General features: G+C 35.0%; 1 non-coding gene across 1 annotated transcript; it reads left to right on the forward strand.

The window, feature by feature from the left end:
• The first annotated feature begins 10,374 nt into the window (after window positions 1-10,374).
• LOC113742168 (uncharacterized) lies at window positions 10,375-16,583 on the forward strand. The gene is made up of 10 exons (XR_011813774.1): window positions 10,375-10,729; window positions 11,303-11,471; window positions 11,575-11,639; window positions 13,594-13,634; window positions 13,772-13,860; window positions 13,940-14,053; window positions 14,763-14,840; window positions 15,242-15,304; window positions 15,866-15,940; window positions 16,138-16,583. It is a non-coding gene; the product is annotated as an uncharacterized protein (transcript).
• The last annotated feature ends 1,073 nt before the right edge of the window (window positions 16,584-17,656 follow it).

Here is a 17,656-nt window from a genome sequence, read left to right on the forward strand (position 1 = left end):
GTATGGTGAATAAGTTAAGTTACCATTCACAGTCATTCTTTTCAAAATTCTTGGTTCGACCGAATTCGGTCGGCAACAAGGTAGCTACCTAGTTAGGTAACGGTCATTTTTATTTTATTTTATTTTTTCAAAACCAAGTTCGGAAAAAAAAAAGTTTAATCTTGAAAAACCCTCCTCCCTAGCCCCAAAAAAGGAAAGAAAATTAAAAAAAAAAAAAAAAAGAAGAAGAAGGTCCACAACCATATTGATATGTAGGAGTGGGGAAATGAAATGAAACAGGAGGGTTTACTAAAATGTAGGAGCTTAAGAAACTGGTTTCAGTGATTCTAATATCTGCCGTGAATCTCTCAAGTAGTTTCCAATTCCATCATGTATGACGAAAGGATTTTTTTTTTTTCTTTTTTGTGCAAGTGTGTATCGGAGAGATGGGCTCGGTTAACAGTTCTGGGGTGGGGGCCCATACCTTATCAGCTCCAGGTGTTGGCTCAGGTGGCGAGGCCCACATGCTGGTAATTGCCTAAACCAATGTACAACCCTACGATATTATCACAGACAAACAGGTGGATCATTCCTCTCTTTTACACACACATAGCAGTGCTGGCACTGTAAAGATCAGTGGTGGGTGTTTCTGGCCCTACTCCCCTTGGCCCACCAGCTCATTGATCTGGACCGTTCAATATTTTTTAAATGTGGGCCCTCTGTCATTGGGCTCCCTGAATGATTAGTTCTCAGCTAGGCAAAGCTAGCTAGAGAAATGTGGAGAATCTAAATCTCACTTTTTTCCCTTTTTTTTTTGTTTTTATCCCTGATCCCCATGTCAATGTGTTTACCAATGTTTCCCAATCCCATCAGAGAGAATTTTTAGTTAGCAAATGGGATGGAGGATCATTCTTTTGTGTGGTTTAGATGATGGAACTTGGAAGAAGAGTTCAGCATTAATTTGTAGAAGTATATGAATATCCCCTGAATTTAAAAACTTGGATATCAGTAGTGCTTAATTAAAATGGCATATATAATAGATTGTTATTAAAATATGAGTATGACTTTGCTCTGCACTAGAAAGAGATATTATGTCAAATCACATAATTTGGAGTAACAATCAAGAATTGCTTAATTAGTACATGTGATATGGGGGATTTGGAGAATTGGAGTCCCATAAGATTGGAATGAATTTCCTTGATGATGCAAGTGGGTACAACTACTGCAAAGTATAGTCTGACAGTGCATGTTGAGGAGGCATTCTCTGTGTTTGATGCTCTAGGTGGGGAGAGGGAGGCTGGCAAAGGTTGCAACGACCACCATACAAGATTCATGGAACTCATATGATGCATGGTAGTGTAAAATTCACATGGTTTTATGGGATAATTTACAATCATACAACGCTAAATTCTCGATTGTGTTTTAAAATTTTTGATACAGTTCAAGACAGTTGTGACCGACAACTGTTCGTACCCCTTGTGCAAATGTTGAGTAAAGGGCACGGACATTTGTCTCTGACAATCGATCGTTTGCAACAAGCAATGGCCAAGATTTGTCTAAAAACGATTTCTTCTTTGTTAATACACACGTCTGTAATTCATTGTACATAAACAGTTTGTTAACTTAAATACGATACAAGTTTCACTAAATATAGACTCAAAAACTTGCACCATTTTATTTCCCCTTTTTCACAGCGTGTTTTATTACTACAACAGCAGTGACTCCCATTTCCCAAATTGGGAGTAACGGGAACGTGTCAGCATATTAATTTCTCATGCATGTGTGGAACCAAGTCAACCAACAGAAATGTAGATTTGGAAGGTGTCACCATTGAATTGGATAGGAGTATTACGGCAATGCGCGTACAAAAATTGACAGTCAAAACACGTTGATGCAAGAATAAAACCAAGAAAAATGAAGGCCGACTTCATTTTCGTTGTTGGTTTTCCGTCAAAATCTAGTCATAGATAGGCATGAAAAATTTTCTAAAAGCAGCCTTTCACAAGGAATTATTACTATTTTGAGTCTTACAAGAAGAGAAGAAGAGATTTTGCAAAATTGCAGAACTGGCCCAGTGAAAATAATGCAGACTGCTATCAAATCAGACGTTGTTCAAGATGCATAGGTTAATACTACTATCACTTTCGTAGGATGATATGAACCAAGAAAATCCATATCAATTTCGTTTCTTTGCCCCCCCTCTGCCTCTCCACTTTTCCTATAAAAAGATATTAAAAAGTTGCTATAAATCCATTTCTTTATAAAGCAAAAAAAAAAAACCCAGTATCGTCCAACAAAAATTTTCAAGTGGGGCTGGCACAAATCAGAAAGCTAAACGTTGCCCGCCCTGTAATCCCATGCACTCAAAAGAGGAATTCAAGGATGGTGAGATGAAGGAGGGGGGCATTCATGCTTCTGAATCTGCTGAATATGTGGTCTAACCTTCATGAAAGTGTACACCAATAGAACAGTTGGCGTTTTCAAGTGGTTGGAAATGGATAGAACAGCATCATCAATTCTCACTAGCCTTTATTGTTCATTTTGGTTTTTGTGGGAAAGATTGGTGTCATAGGCCATCATAATTTTTGAAGTAGAAATTGCTGGTCGTACGAATATGGCACATGGCCTGAAACCAATTGGTACAGCCATAGTGGTCCCAATTGGGGGGGAAGAAAATCTTGTGGACTTTGCTCAAACAGTAGTCTGATTAGACCATCCAAACCAAGCCAACCAAAATATGGCCTTCTTTTTGGAAGGTAAACCAACAAGTCGGCATCCAATTAGGAAGCAAACCCCCCTTTTCAAGGTTCCTGATGCCTACAAGTTTTCCTAGATTTGGTCCAATCAAGAAACCCTTAATCCCACTTTGGAGTTGTTAATGACATTGATATCTATATCTATATATATATATATATATATAATTCAGGTCTTTGTTTATTTCGTTTTGTTTTGCATCATCCCTTTTCATTCTTTGGTCAAATCTGTATCAAGTTTGCTCACTGATGAATGATGATGATGATGATACTATTGTACTGCAACTACCTCATTTTTTAAGCCCTTTTCTTTCTTTTCTCTGTCTGCAATAAATTCTGCATGTAAATTGACCCGCCCATGCGAACCTGTCATTGCATAGTTTTCCCACTCTAGTTGGCACACGATGCACAGAAGATGCCCTACCTTTTCATATTTACTTATTAGGCTCCTCTGGGCTCTAACTGCATCCTCTTTCTCTTGCCTGACAAAATACGGGCAGCCTATATAGCTAACTCTGAGAAGTGAGACCACAAGCACAAGAGCTTCGCAGGGCGCACGTCTACGGAAATGGGGCTCCCGCTGTACAATTATCATTTATAACACTCTATTACATCATATTGTACAATATATACATTGTCACATCAAGAAGTATGACATTAATCCATAATAGAAGTACGTGCTTAAGTAGTAGTAACACTTTGTAAAATGTTTTCTATTTAACATGATGCTTATGGGAGTTACAATTATCAAATGCTAATTTAATTTCCGGAGCTTACTCAACTTACATTGCTAGAATTTCACTTGCGACCGTAGAAGCCCTTTATTTTGATTTTCTGTGCTTATATTGTTGTGATGAATGAGTTGATCAACGGTCTGTGTCTGTTTGGATTGTCAGATTTTTCTAAAAGCGTTTTTAGTTGCATCATCAACGTCTTTTCCGAATCACGTTTCTGTATTTTCAATTACATTTTTATTGAGTTGTACGACAATTCGGTGTACAACATTACTGAATCATGAGTTGTATGCTAGAATTCTACTTGCAATTTTAGAGACACGTCATCCAACTTTTACATCGTACGTACGTGGGATGGCTGGAAGAAATGATAGAGTTTCATTGGATTCATTTGCATCTGCAAATTTGTCCATGTTATGATTGGAAAACAACAGCTTATGAGAAATTTTTTCGAAAGCCACATGGTATAGTGGGATGGTCTACAGGATTTCTTAAAGGTTTCATTGATTTGAGCAAGCATCCGTTGAAAAACTTTAAAATATTTACCTACCAATTCTGGATCCATGAAGAAACTCTCGAGCCAATTTGAGATTTAAGGAATTATATACATTAGCTTGTAATCTTAGGATAATCTTTCAAATTTAACTTGATGTGAGAAAGATGAAAGTCTGAATTTAGAAACCAAGACATAGGTTCTTGATCAGAGTCTTAATTAATATTGTAAGCAGTTGTTTGGATAGAGCATTATTTCAAATATTATTTGGAATAATTACTGTAGCACTTTTTGTGATGTGATGTATGTGAGATAAAAAGTTGGTTGGGAATATAAAAAGGTGAGTTGGGAAATGTGTTTATGATGCAAGCGAAATATTATTTGGAATAATATTAATGGTATCCAAACAATAAGATGTTGTCTTGTGCTGTTGATGCAGCATATTTCTACATTGACAATTTTAGATATAAGTTATGTGTGTAAAATGATTAGTTCGAAATCATCGAGTTAAAATAATTAGCTTACGAGAATTTGCATTGAGATGTAAGGAAAGGACATATCTAATACAAAGTTGCTTTTCATTTCATCAAACCCTTGGAGTTTGATACTCAAGTATGTTTGGGAAGAAAGGATTTGGCTATATAATCATCTCTATGCTGCTTCATCTTCATGATCCCCTTTTTTTTTTTTTTTTACTTTTTCTTTTTGGAGGGTTGCTTGAGTTGAGAAATATATCCGTTCATCATGAAGGTAAGTTTCTTTCAAGGTATCACTCAACCTAGAAATAAAAAATATAAATAGAATAAAATAAAATAAAAATAGAGTGGTACAAATGTTATCCTTTTCTTTTTCTTTTTTTGCCAAATTTTTTCACTATAGGATTTGAATTTGCACAATGTCAAGTGATTATGACTTTGACGCTTCGTACTAGTATTAGTTTTTAGTTTGTTCTTTCTAAACTAAGGCAAAAGCTCGCGCAAGGCACAGGACTAAGATACTTGTTTTAATACTGAGATGAGAAATTATTATATAGAAACAATGAAATTTGGTGACTAAGGGGGAATTTGGATGCAAATAGTGAAAAGAAAATTTGAAAAAAAATGAAATTTCTTAGATAATTCATGAATTTATAATCAGAGATGTTGCTGCCAGCTTATGCAATGAATTACACAGGTAAAAACAAAATGGAAGGTTGGAATTGTAATAAGCTATCATTTAATATAAACCTAGCAAGCATATAGCTAGAGGTTGTTGAAAATAAATGGGATAATTTTAGAAAACTCCCCTGAGGCTTCTAAGTACTATTTCATTGGCCTCTCTTCAGATGTCGAAAATTACAGTAACCTACCTTGAGTTAATTATTTGTAACATTTAAGTTCAACCAGTAATTAAAAAGTGATATTATGAAAGAGAAGATAATATCGTTCTATCATTGCCCCTCATCTACTATATTATTTAGTTAAATTAATACCAACCCAAACATTAGAGAAAAACACTAAAATTTGTTGTTTATCATTAGTAATCAAATCATATGTAGCATCAAAAAAATAGTATATCATTTTGTATTTTTCACTTAATGCAAGATGCAAATTACTCTTTTCAGTTACATACCCATTATCAAACATAATCAATAACAAATAATCAAAAAAATTTGCAACCAAAATATTACAGAGAACAAACTCTAACATCATAAATATCCTTGTCAATATATTAAGGTTAATTGCTAAGATTTTTACAGTATTAAAGTTCGCTATTTACAATGCTTTGGTTGCAAATTTTTTATTATTTGTTGTTCATCATGTTTGACAAATGGATTTATAACTGAAAAAAGTAATTTGGATCTTATATTAAGTGAAATTTATAGAACGATATACTATTTTTTGATGCCATATGTGGTTTGATCCTTGATAATAAACAGCAAATGGTAGTGTTTTCTTTATTGTTTGGTCTAGTATTAAATTAACTAAATAAGTAAAGTAGATGAGGAGGAATGGTGGAATCATGTTATCTTCTCTCTCCTAATATCACTTTTGAATTGTTGGTTGGACCTAAATGTTACAAAAAATAATAAATCTCAAGGGAGGTTAATATAATTTTTAAAATCTGAAGGGAGGCTAGTAAAATAGTTAAAATCTTTAGAGGAGGTTTCTGAAATTATCCCAAAATAAATTGATGTAGAATGTACAATTTCTTTGTAAATAAATGATATATGCCTAGAGTAAATTATAATAAATTTTTTCCCAACCACAATATATATACCTCTATCATTCATCATCACTACGTAAGTTTGTGTCATCATCCAAGTAACATTTCATGGGAATTTTTGAACTACAAACTCCGTACGATGGAGCAAATGACTATAGGAATTTGTCCCACTCTTTAATGGTCACAAACCTAAAAAAGTTGGAATTGTGAGGTCCATTAGTCTCTGCAATAGAATTTATAATACCTGCAAGAAAATCATTAATTGTACGAGGCCCTCATGGATAATCCGACGTGAAAGTGCAAGACGATTGTATAATTAGGGAATGAAAGTAGTGGCTATTAAGCTTTACTCAATAACTCTTGTCCTCTTCAAGGTATACTATTGTATACATGCAGTCAAGGCAAACCACACTTCTGGATAATTTATAAAAAAAATAATAATATTGGACAAGTCAATTTATGCAGTTAAGTATCAATGCATTGAATTGATAAATAATTGTAAATTAATCAATAATTATAGACAAGTCAATTTCGCAAACTAAAGTAAGATATCAAAGTAAATATCTTATTGAGGAAATTTACAGAAAAAGGATGTAAACAACAATACTAAAACGTACTTGGCAGAAAGAGAGGATTGAAACTATGCAGAATTGGAATTTCAAGGAAATTGGATAATTGAAATTTAACAATCTCAAACGAAAAAAGACACAATTTTAAATTAAAATAAACAATCGTTCAAATCTGAAGTAGGCATAAAATAGCAGAATAATCATAATTTTTTTGTTACCTTTCATCCCTTCCCGCAATCCTTCCCACCTCGAACTTCCAAGCCCACAATTTGAACTCTGAATTTGATAATGGAAATAACTCTAAGAGCTTTTTCTCTAAACACTGAGTTAACTCCAATAGTTCATGACAAAAAATTTAAAAGCTATCTTCAAAAAGATGAAAAGAGACCTACACTATGGCGAAAACTTGAGAAAATCAAGACAAACTTTAATATGTTTGGATTGCATTTTCTAGGATTTTTTGTAGAAAAATTACTGTAACGATTTGATATATGTGAGAAAAAAAGTTAGTAAGAAAATGTGATCATGGAAAACGACGCAATTTTCCAGCGGAAAATGGCTGTCCAAACAAGGCCTAATTTGAAAACCATATCTAATAGGAGGAAGAAAGTTTAGCTAAGCGAAGCAAATGAAACAAAAAGCAACATCTCTACAATAATAAAATAATAAAGTGGGAACAAGTGATTTGGTGTAAATAATCTGTCATCACCTTTTAGAGTTCTTTTTTAACCCTTCAAATAACTTCTCTCCACTAATTCACTTCAATTCAACCACTAAAGTCACACAACTGAAATACACGTTTATCACTTAAACACAACTGTTTATAGATAATTGCTTCATTTAATTTTTTGTTTAGTTTTTATGATTTTTTTGTATTGACTTTTTTAATTTACTACCACTAGATTTTGTTGTGAAATAATGAATCTACATTCATTAGTTCAACAGAGGAATTTTTTTTTCTCACTTGCACACACATCAAGTATGTGTTGATCACTAGTATATATAAAAAAGGAGCATGAAATTGTCAAAATGTGGAAGAAGTAGGCATTCAAGTAATGGTAGTAACCATCACCAAGTCTATTATTGTTATATTTAATACAAATTTATGAGATCAATTTCATAATCAGGAAGAAAGAGCTCAAAAAGTTGTGAAAATTGTGTCATCAGCATAATCATGAGCTTAATTAATTACAAGGAAAGTTGTGAATGACAGCAAACCCAACAAAATTTCTAACTTCAACATTGAATTAATGTTGCCTCCAAGGACAGAGAGGTAATTTTACTGTGTTTACAATTGAAGGGCTGCAGTTTATAGCATTTTGAATACAGGAGCGGATAAGATGATAATTTTACCGAACCACCATACTTAGACCACTTGTGCCTGATGCAAACAAAGTATGTCCCTGCTATACCCTAATTACAATTGTGCCCCTCCCTCCCAAGGCAGCTAAGATCGTTGAAGTTCTATGAGAGAGAGTGAGAAACTCCTTCTCATGCAGGGGTTAACTATATTTACCTCCACTGAAGTTTGTCCAAACCACCAATTAGTCCCCAAGGTTTTGCCAAATAACAAAACAAGCCTTCTCACCAATAATTTCATAACAAAAACTCCCTTAGCATTAGTCAACCAGCGTTTGACCATTTATTTTGATGATGTCACCAGAAAATATGTGATTGAACTCCCAAAAATACCCATAACCCTTGCACTTTGCTTTTTCCCCTCTGTTTATCCTACCCAGAGATTATAGTCCAGATTTTTCTATCTCTTCAAAGCCATCAATCACTTCTTCTCAAGCCACCATAAATTAGCTCCTCTTTTTTTTTTTGTCCCTTTCCCTAGTTTTGCATATCAATTTTTAAATCAAAGTTACAACCCAGTACACCTTTGTGAAATTCGGAAGTTCATGAAATCCTGCAAAACAATTCAATATTAATCATGAACGAACTCCACAACTTGGTTTCAATTAAACTTTGGGGGTAGAATAAAAAGATTAAAAAAAAAATTAACCACAGATATGGTTCATAATGCATTACAATCCAAATCCTATGCATGGACAAGTACCTCAATCATGGGAATTTGGATTTCAAACTTCTTGCAAAACCTTATGCCCCGTTTGGACAGCCATTTTCTGCCCAAAAATTACGTCATTTTCTGTGATCACACTTTTTTATTACATTTTTTCCTCACATACATTAAATCGTTACAGTAATAATTTTTTTACAAAAAAATTCAAGAAAATGCAATCCAAACAAGGCCTTAGTCATGGAATTTGGGATCTCAAACTTCTTGCAAAACCAAGAAAAGACTTGTCTAAATTTTTCTCTTTAATTAGTTTGTAAGTGGAGAGCATGTATACAGATGGAGGAGAGATGACACAAGATCTAAATTGAAGAATCAACGATAAAAACAAGAAAGGAAGAAACAGTGGCGGTGGTTATAGTTACAGTAGCCTAATGTCAGGCGGGCTAATAGTAGAAAAGAAGAGGTTTCGTGTTAGGTGGACAAATAGAGGTTAGAGTTTGTGAAAGAGATACAGTCACGAAACTTGAAATTTGAAATTCTATGATTGCTTGTTCTTCTAATTTTTATATCATTTATCCTAATGAGATTTTTCTGTGTTCACTGTTAAATATCTGTTATCTTGATTTGTTTTATACACTTATCTACTTTTGATTTGGTACTTTTCTACGAAAGATAATTCTAATAGTTCACCACCCTTTGCAATAAGATATAAATGTTACTGATAAGGGAGTGAATGTGATTTGGCCAAATCTCAGGGATTAATTAGTAATTTCGCAATATCTCAAGGAAGGTAAATGTGATTAACCCTTTTATAATTTATATATATCCCGCCCTCCTCCTTTCTTCTTCCTTTTCCTATTCCCTCCTCCCCTACAACCCTCAAGAGGTTGGGCGGGGAAGGGAGGGGGAGGGACTAGGAAGGAAGAAGGAAGGGAAGAGAGGAAAGAGGAAGGAAACGGAATCGAGAGGAGGAGAGAGGTGGAGAGGGAGGGGAAGGGGAGAGGCAATCGGGGATGATGGTGCTAGGTGGTGGAAGATGGAGGTGGTAGTTTTTTTTTTACTTAGTTATATTTGAGATTTGTTTGGATTAGGTATTTTTGAAATTATAGTACTATAGCATTGGAAATTTTTTTTTCAAATTAATACTATAGCATTTGAAATTAGTATTATGGATGAGATATTTGAAAAACTTATTTGTGAAAAAATCGATAAATTTGACTCGCAATCCTAAACTTCTTTAACCACCTTAGTCTCTCTCTTTCCCTTCTTGTGCACTCGAAACAAACAAAGAAACAAAGAGAAAGAAATAAAAAAAAAAGACCAAAAAATTGACAATTCACTTTTCCTTCATATACAATGATGCACTCAAAAGGAAAAAGAAATCAACCGTTCATTTAATTCCTCCACAAGATACAGACAATTACTTAACACTTGATAATTAAACTGAAACTTCAAAGAGTATACCTCAATATATAATTTGTTTCTCCTTTTCTTGTCTTTATTTTATTGCTTGAAGCATAAACAAAATGAATACCAATAGATAGTTGTTGACAAGTCATCACTTTTTCAGGTAAAGCAGAAGCCAAAAACAAAAAAAAAAAATTGCAAATTCATGATGAGTTCTGTAACTTTAACAGTTAAAAGACTTCCAAAAATAAAAGAAAACACTCAGCTCAAGTCTGAAGAGACCAGAGCACACTCCACCCTTCACTCAACTCAGCTCAAGGGGAAAAAATGTTTTCTTGAACAGAAAAAAAAAATGAAAATCAAAAAACAAGAATACAGCTGATGCAACCGAATGCACCCAAAAAATTGCCTAATTTAATAGCATTATCAGATGCCAACCATGCCTAGAGCGAGAAAATTGTGGGCTAATTCAAATTTAGCCGCATTAATTATCTGGTTAATTTCTGCCTTGACTTTTTGGATTCTGTTTCAGATGCTTCTCCGCAGTTCAGCGCCCCCTTCTACGGGTAATTATTTGTACTATTATTAGTATTAATTGATTCTTTAATCTGCTTTTATTAACCCCTTTTTATTCTGGGCATTGATTTTTGTTCTATGTATAGATTTCCTTTATGCTTAAATGGTAGCATGATTTTTATTTATTTATTTTTTTTTATTGAGAACGCATTAATTCTTGTTGATTATATGATCTGATTTGGGATTGTTCCCCATATTAGGCTGCCTTTATTACCGGGATGACTTTTAAATGAGGTGATTTGGGGAAAAAATGGAAACTTTTTGGGAGAAAATAGGTTTCTTGGTCACATAGATAAATGGGATGTTCCAGAAGGGAAAGAATTAATGAATATTGCAATCCGATCCCAGATTGTGTTTTGGATTACTTAAATATTGGGTTTCCCTTTTAATGTGTTGTACTTCATGCAACAAAAGTAGTACATTGCTCTGAGGCGCTGCCATTTGGTCCAATTCCCCTTGTTTGGTTTACTGTCGCTGTTATGTGATTAAATCAACAGACACATATAAGCTGATATCCTGTTAGATATCACAATAAATTGAGTACATGGATGTTCTTGCATTAGGATCATCGATCTCGTATGAGGAACGAAGAACGAGATTGTACGATAAATTGTCGAGGGAATTGGACGAGAAAGGAGCTGCGTTTTTCTAAAATATGGTGAAACTTCACAGTCATTGTCGCTCTCGGATCTTTTTACCATAAAAGATGGAGCTGTGACACCTGTGCTTAAGGTATAAGTTCTGAATAAATTTTTTGCTTCATAGCTTGTGGATGTTTGTTCATTCTTTTGTTTTTGGTGCAAGAGAATGAAGAGTTTGCTCGTTTTTTGTGTAGGCAGCTAATCCCCCGGTGAGAGCGAATGTTTTGTATATGAGCCCTCAGTACTCTGTTCCTATAGCGTAAGTAGTTGATGTCTTTTTGTTTCACATCTTTGCTCTCACCATGTTTCTTAAATTTGAGTCTTTTAGCTTTACATGTTTGCTCTCAATTTATAGAGACTAGACAAGTTGAAAAGGACATTTACAATTAAAAATTATATTAATGGTAATTATTCTAGAATATTTCTTGTTTATATCTTATGGTGATGTTGTAATCTGGCAGTTATACCCTATACATATAGATTGCTTTGGTGGCACCATCCTCTTGACTGACTGTTTGCTCTTAAACCATGCTGAAATGAATAAATACTGTCCGTATTTTTAGTAGCATTGCTTCAACTGGAAGTTAAATTGGCCTAGCAGTGTTTAGAATTCTGTGACAGAGCAAGATGAAGAGCGGGACTAGAATTTAAATCCTACTATCACTGCTTGTTATGTCTAATTAGGAGTAAGGGACAAACTAGTCTGGTCATATGAATCCTAGTCTATGGTTGCTAAAAGTTGAAGGTTTGCATCCATGGGTGCTTTATCAATTTTTGTTAGGTTCATGAGTAAAGGGTTATGTCCTACATTGGTTCGAGAGATGGAGAAAGAGCGGTTAATATGTAAATAAGGGGGTCAGAGTTGGGTTCCTAACTTATATATTGGGCTTTTTGGTGGACTCTCTCGAGGTGTTTCTGCCTATCAATTTTCACCCCAGTCCTACTACTTTGCCAAAGAATTTTAAGGTTGTTCGTTAGCAATCCGTCATGCGGTAAAAGCAATCCTTTATCCTTTTAGCTATAGATAACAAGAACAATCAAAGTACTTGGTGTAATGAAGAGGATATCTGCCATGATCACATGATCTCCTTGGGGGTCAAGAAAGCTGTTGAAATTTACGTAAATGCATTGGGGCATAGAGTTAATTTGGTTCCTCCAGTTTCACATAAGACACTTTTAAGTCCCTTATCCAATTTGAACAAAGCAAGGAATCAGCAGAAATTTGTTAATTTGTATACCAGTCCACATCAACTTCTGCAGATGGATAACAACATGACTTCCAATTTCTGGAGGTGAATAAAGTGTACAGGCCTTGACACTTGCAGGTCAAAGCCTAGAGTTTAACCTCTTTCTGACAGCAATTCAGTTGGACATAAGTGAAGAAGCCATTTGTCTCTAATTATCAACACAAGACAATCCAAATGTTGGTTTTACTGTTTTTTTCCCTGTTTCCTCAATCATCGATAGGATGTCCCAAATTGCGCTGTCTTACGCACATAATGCGATGGAAATAATTGGTATGTGCTGACAACAATTGCAGTGACAAAGGCGGAGAAAAAATGCATTTTCTAGAAAAAAGCTTGATAAGTAGATTAGTTCCTCCAAGTTTGAGAGTTAGCTTCCACTACCTGTTTGAATTGTCTTTTTGGCCTTGGAATATGGCCATGACTCATCCTTGAATCCAGATGTGAAGTCATTGAATAATATGTTCTCCAAAGAACCTAAGACACCAAATTGACCTACTGCAGAGACAAGGCAAGAAACTGCAATCAGTCCAACATTTTGACTATCACCCTAGAGTCGAAACGAGTCAATGTCATCTGAGATGGAGTCATCTTGGTTATTACATCTTTGCAACTTCAATACAAGACAGCAAACAAATTTTTACTTGGATTTATGAGGACTATCTCTGGCATCTTCATGTGATTTGCTGTCCTGAAAATATCTAGGTCGGAGGATTATGTACATCTTCTTTAGAAATCTGAGCATGTAGTTTTTATAATGAAAAACAGGTAAAGAAAGCTATAGTGTTGACTGTTTATATTCATATGTGCATCTTTTGCTTATCATTGTGATACACATATTTCATGCCCCTAATCTTAATTCAACATCTTATGCTTTAAATTTCCTGTTATGTTCTTTTTTGTATCGCATCTTGTTTATATATTGGTTTAAGCTGATTGAAGATGCACACTTTGTTCTTTTCATCGTAGGGAGGCTGTGAAGAGTATACTTTCTCCATATTTTGAGAAAGGTGAGCTACCTTCTATTTGTATTAGTGACATAGCGGAAAAATGGTTTTCTTTCATTTGATTTAATGCCATAACATACTAGACACTTTTCTTTTCTCATTATTTGTGTTATTGGGATACTTATTTGTTTATTGGCTAGCAATCTGGTTTCAGAACTCTAGTTTGTATCATTTTAGCATGTTTCATGCTTCGCATCACATTTCTGGAGTTCCTGCCACAGAAGCAGAGGTGACTACTACTGTTGCCTCAACTATTAATCCTTTTCTTCTTCTAGTTAGATTATACTGATGGCTTGTTTGATTTTCAGATCGAAGCAGAGGTAAATGCTATAAAAGCTGTTGCAGAAGGTCTCTGCCCATTAAGAATCTCCTTGGATAGAGTAGTTTTGACTTCAACTGGGGTGCTTCTAGGTTGTTGGCAGGTTTTTTTCTTCCCTCTGAATCCACATCCCCCCTCTCTCTCGCATACACACACACACAGTGCACGCAGCTTTTTGATAGCAAGCTATCCGATGGGCTGAGGACCAATTGGTTTATGTTGTAGTGCCTTTTGGAAACTAAAACATTTAAAGCAACGTTTCCGGAATATGATTTTGTGCTTTTCCCATGTCTGCTTCTGCAACTCAGGTGCTGGTTTACTGAAAGATCTAGTAGTTCTGTTTATAATCTTGATATTTTTATTTTCCTGAATGACAGTTGTTGGTCTTTTCACAGATCCCCTATTAGTCTTATTCTTGTTTATGCAAAATAGTGACAATTACATTAACAGATGGTAGATAGATTTCTCTTTGCTTCATCATAGATGTCTAGTTGGAATATTGCCTTCCATAAATTGTACATCAGACCATTCTGCATTTGGTGTGTGAGATTCAGAGCTTCAATTATTAAGCAAGATCCACAGACTGGGCCTTTTGAACTATCATTCTAATAAATTTGCCGTACATTGTGGGATGAACAAAGAAGAGAAGAGATTGGGTATGCATGTTGTAGTTCTCTCCCAGTTTTATCTGTAATAAACGTTGCAAGAATGATTAAAATGACAGTGCAAATGACTTGGCATGAATTTCAAGCAACACAGACATCAGTTTTCATTTTGATGGTTTATTTTAATATAATGCTTTTCTTGCTCAGGTGAACTCAGGTGTGGATCCTGTTGTCCTTCGTGACAGATTGAGAACTGCTCTTCCACATGCACCACAAAAACAACTTGTAAGGACCGTACACGTGTTTTGCTTTATTCACATGAGAATCAATGCCATAACATACAAATGATTGTAGGAATTTTAAGTTATTGGATTAAACAGCCACTATTGGATCAGAAAGTGTTGCCGGAGCAGTATCAACTTGATATGAGCATGACTTATATTTTCCTTCTTCACCATCAAGTGAAGTCTGTTAAATAGAATAGTTGCATCAATTAATCTCTAAAAAGGAGCTTGTGTGCTGTATTATGATTGTTCCTGTCAGTCGATATTAGTGGCAACATTAATATCTATCTTATGGCTTACTTTGTGGTTTCCTCTAATTTCTTGTTAAACTGTTAATATCTCTGACATTGGCTGGTCTGTTTGTTTATGATCCTGATTTCCCTCTCAATAATTAATCTACAGTATGATGCTGCTATTCTCCACACAACATTAGCAAGGCTTCTCGGTCAACCTAAGTTGCCCAAGGTAGTATTCCACAATGCCACTTGAAACTGCCGCATGTGGTTTATGAGCAACAATAAAATGTTGATTAACTTCTTTGTTATGTGAGCTACTATTTCCACACAGAATCAAGGAAGATGATTATTAGAACTAGGTTGGATAACCCTGCCAATGGGCTTAACGTATGACTGCATTTCATCTTTAATGCGATTTGCTGGTTGCACCTCTTGATCTGTTCAGGCACTTAATTCCTGCTTGTATGTGCAACAAGAGACATTTGCGTGCATTTGTCCTATGAATCTACTAATTGAATTTGAAGTTCAGAAAGCTCTCAAAAATCAGAAAGCTCTCAAAATTGAAATGCTTCTTCATTTCATGTCCACAGGAATCTTAATAGTACCATGCACTTATGTGCAACTTTTAAATTTTGCTAGGAAACAACATGGTTACTGTGAGTAGATATTCTTATAAACAGAGTATAATTGTTTATCAAGACCATACTCTGTAATCCATCTCTGTTCATTGGTTAGCTTATAAAAATCAAGATTTTTCCTCAAATAATCAATTTCTTCATCTCTTGGACAGGAGAACAGAATCACTGGGCTTCAATTTTTCCACGACCTTGTAAATAAACTTAATAGCCAACTCCATGGCATCCAGGTACTCTTTTCCCTGATTATTGACATTATGACTTGTATTCTTAGTATGACATTTTAGTTCTCTTAGTTTTCACAGGCATCACATCTATGAGTAGATTGAATTGGATTTTTCTATCCCTTGAATTCATTAATACTTCAAAAATTTTTATCTTCTCCATGTTAATCTATGGGGTTGCATTCTCCATTTTAATCATCCAGGCACAGGTCTCTGAGCTGTGGTACGTGGAGGAGTATGACGTCTTGGCACTTGCATTGAATGGAAGAATGAAAGTTCACAAGCTTAACCTTGGCTGTTCAAAAGCCTGAGGAATCCAGCATTGACTTGATTCCGCCATGCAGACATCTCTCTCTCTCTCTCTCTCTCTCGGCTGCACCAGAAGGCTCCTCGTTTCGCAAGACCTCAGCATACAACCACTGCCTTGCCATTATGCAGGATGGTCACTGTAAAATCTGAAATTAACATAGGATGTTTGTCGCATGTATGTACAAGTAACGTTCACCCTTATGTAACAGTATTACACGGAGCCCTATTCGGCAGATTTCCTGGATCCTCATTTCTCAGTTTAAATTTGCTCCTGTCATACACATTGTACACACTTGTAGGTGAATATTTAGCTGGCATAAAGATAAGAGGTTCTTGATTATTCATGTCTCTGGGAAGGCAAACAAGGGACTTCGATTTATCACAGGACACAAAGGGTCAGCCTTTTTTAGTCGGTTTTTTCTTTGTCCCAAGTTGGTGAGTTGAATAGGAGGAAAGGAAGCAAACAAACTACACTAGAACTCATTGCTTCCTTGGCCTTCTGGCTAAGATGAAGCATCGTATCTGTTCTTGTCAGATTAATGTTTGGCGGACTAGGGGCAAGAACGGTTGCAAGGTTACGTATATTTTGCACACGGCGGAACTCTGTTTGTATATGGTGTAACCTACTTTCAATAACGTGTAATTTTAAAACAAAATTTTGTGGGTCCCACACATGTTGTTAAAAACGAGGTACAAAATAAAATTTGAACCGTACAATTTTTTTTAGTCAAATCTTGGCCGTGAACTGTTTAAGGACGGTCCGCCTGATGACCGTCCCTGCCCCAAATCCATGTCTGGCATATGGCCCTTTCTTGCACAGCACACCTTTTGCTTGCCTTCTAACTTTCGTTTCCCTGGAAAAGTTGCAAAAATTAAAATTAGGGATCTCAAGTGAAAACACTGGGATTACTGTTTAAAAACTAATTAATGGACTCCTCTAAGGTAATGAAATGCAAATCTCCATATTAGATGGTAGTTTTTGAATTTCATAATTTTGGATTACATTTTGATTCACCCATGCGTTCTAAGCTAAACAAAATCAAATCACAAATACGTTTTAGTTTTGAAATTATACAGGCACATAACATTCTTAACACTCCCATGCAACGAACAAGAAATTACTCGTTGATGTAAATGTAATAATTTACATTATATATTATTAACACAAAAAGGAAAATCCTACGCAAAGTGATGTATGATTTATACGACAGAACACTGACCCACCTCGTTCTCATATTTGTATCCATTACTCAGTCATATCATGTTTTTATAATCGTTTTTTACAGATAAACTCATATACAGAATCCAACCAGATCCTAAACGCAAATAATTTTCTGTTAAATCCATTGAGTACACTTGTACATGATTAATTAGCTTCATTGAGCCAAGGAAAATATAATTCAAAGATCAGAT

Source organism: Coffea arabica, chromosome 4e, assembly GCF_036785885.1.
Source record: "Coffea arabica cultivar ET-39 chromosome 4e, Coffea Arabica ET-39 HiFi, whole genome shotgun sequence".
Classification (NCBI taxonomy): Eukaryota; Viridiplantae; Streptophyta; class Magnoliopsida; order Gentianales; family Rubiaceae; genus Coffea; species Coffea arabica.